Source organism: Meleagris gallopavo, unplaced genomic scaffold (genome assembly GCF_000146605.3).
Source record: "Meleagris gallopavo isolate NT-WF06-2002-E0010 breed Aviagen turkey brand Nicholas breeding stock unplaced genomic scaffold, Turkey_5.1 ChrUn_random_7180001957270, whole genome shotgun sequence".
Classification (NCBI taxonomy): Eukaryota; Metazoa; Chordata; class Aves; order Galliformes; family Phasianidae; genus Meleagris; species Meleagris gallopavo.
The window spans coordinates 3,493-6,067 of record NW_011217617.1 but is presented as its reverse complement, the minus strand read 5'-3'; the positions used below and the strand labels follow the sequence as shown (position 1 = coordinate 6,067).

Genomic DNA, 2,575 nt, shown 5'->3' with positions numbered 1-2,575 from the left:
AAAGATTCCTTCTTGATGCAGCATCCTGTTCGTGGTTCATGGACGAATTTCTCCAGGACCACGGCCAGCGGCTTCAGCAGGCGGGCACCTTCTGCCACAGTAGCGGCTGCCCAAGCCGGACAAGTCAAAGCCCCCCGAGGTGATGGGCACACCCTCAGAGCTGAGGATGCTGCCAACAGCAGCGGAGGTGGAGGAGCCCACAACGGTGTTCTGCGGGAAAGAGCTGAGGATGGGTCCGGGCAGGGTCACCACCACGGGAGAGGGCTCGATGACGATGGTGGAGTTCTGGCACTGCCTGACGCAGGGCTCATTGCAGCTGCTGGCCAGAGGGGTCGGGCCGCAGGGCCGGCATGGCACACACTGGGAGTAGCAGGACATGTCTTGGGGCTGGAGGTACACCTGGGAAAGACAGATAGAATGAAGAAAAGAAAAAGGATACGTGAGGGACAGCCTGGATAGCCTCTCATAAAGGAGACAAGGCAACAACTAAGGCTAGAGGAGAAGGCTGAGAAAGGAGGTCAGATCCTTTCATAATGCCAGGAGCCTACAGTGAGTTGTCTCAGAAAGACTCTCTTTGAGTGCATCAATCTAAAGCCATGTAAGCTGTGTCCCAAGCACTCTCTGAGCATCCATGGTCTCCCATAGCATGGAGATCCACTATCTGATAACATTTCTATTCAGTTAAGAGCAGGAGAGAGGGCTTCACACTTACCTGGTTCCCAACAAGGAGAAGGCAAGAGAAGCTGATGTCAGAGATGGGAACGGGGCTGCCTTTTATATTGGTCCTTCATTGCTGCAGGTCCACAGGCGTGGTTGATACAGGCCACAATTTTCCGAGTAGCTAATTTTCAATGCAAGATGTCCCTTCTCATTATGTGGGCTGGTTTTTGGTTTCCTGCAGTGCCACCTCTGCATTTCCAGATTTATGATGTGCCCATTCTCTAATGAAGGATTCTTTGAAGTGCTGTGATTAAAGGCAGAATTGCACTGGTGAGGCCGATGCCTCAGCTCAGGCAGTGATCAAGGCTGGAGGAGGCAAGTGAAGTCAGCCTAGCTCAGTGTAGAGGGGCTGTCATGGTTTTATGATTTTTGTTGTCAGTATTCCACATCCTTTTAGGTCTAACTAAAAGAGGTCCTTGAGAAAAAGAGATTGTTAACAGAACTGAGTTAAAAGTAAGTAGAAGAGTGTAATGGTAGGCACTGGACATGTTGTCAGAGAAGCCAGGGTAGACACTTCCTCTCAACTGCAACCATCCAACTCACTGCTTCTCCACTGAGTTCACCATCTATCAAAACCACATCTGTACAGCTCTGCAGAGGATGAAAGTCCTCCTTCATGTCCTCCCCTTATCCCCTGTCAACAAAGATTGCCTTTCTTCCTTGGCAACATGAGATAACCACAAGAAGGATCATGTAGAGGCAAAGGTTGGGATGCAAACAACTGTAAGGACTCTGAAGAGAGAAATGATCTCACTTTGAGATAAGTCTGTCAGTGCAAGCAGGAACCAGGAGCTGACAGAAATTTGTGCCCATTATCTATTGAAAAGATTCCACAAAAAAATCTATCTGGATGCCTTNNNGGCTTCACACTTACCTGGTTCCCAACAAGGAGAAGGCAAGAGAAGCTGATGTCAGAGATGGAACGGGGCTGCCTTTTATATTGGTCCTTCATTGCTGCAGGTCCACAGGCGTGGTTGATACAGGCCACAATTTTCCGAGAAGCTAATTTTCAATGCAAGATGTCCCTTCTCATTATGTGGGCTGGTTTTTGGTTTCCTGCAGTGCCACCTCTGCATTTCCAGATTTATGATGTGCCCATTCTCTAATGAAGGATTCTTTGAAGTGCTGTGATTAAAGGCAGAATTGCACTGGTGAGGCCGATGCCTCAGCTCAGGCAGTGATCAAGTCTGGAGGAGGCAAGTGAAGTCAGCCTAGCTCAGTGTAGAGGGGCTGTCATGGTTTTATGATTTTTGTTGTCAGTATTCCACATCATTAAAGCATGTAGTGTATTGGTAGTTAAAGAGTTAATTCTCTTCTTCTATGGATTGCTGATAGTTTTGTTACGTGTCTCAGAAGAGAAGAATGAACTGCAGTTCCCAGAAGACTTCTCTGTTCCATTTCCATTTTTCTGGTGAGAAGATAAAACTGCCTGGGAGTCACAGGACCATTTCTTTTCTTGCCACATCAAAGAGGGGTGCAAGAAAATCAAAAGTAGGTCAGTCCAGACTCCTTTTAGGTCTAACTAAAAGAGGTCCTTGAGAAAAAGAGATTGTTAACAGAATTGAGTTAAAAGTAAGTAGAAGAGTGTAATGGTAGGCACTGGACATGTTGTCAGAGAAGCCAGGGTAGACACTTCCTCTCAACTGCAACCATCCAACTCACTGCTTCTCCACTGAGTTCACCATCTATCAAATCCACATCTGTACAGCTCTGCAGAGGATGAAAGTCCTCCTTCATGTCCTCACCTTATCCCCTGTCAACAAAGATTGCCTTTCTTCCTTGGCAACATGAGACAACCACGAAAAGGATCATGTAGAGGACAAAGGTTGGGATGACAAACAACTATAAGGACTCT

The 2,575-nt window shown here is 47.2% G+C and overlaps 1 pseudogene; it reads right to left on the bottom strand.

Moving 5' to 3' along the window:
* Positions 1-36: 36 nt before the first annotated feature.
* LOC109365156 lies at positions 37-1,674 on the bottom strand (annotated as a pseudogene).
* Positions 1,675-2,575: the final 901 nt, after the last annotated feature.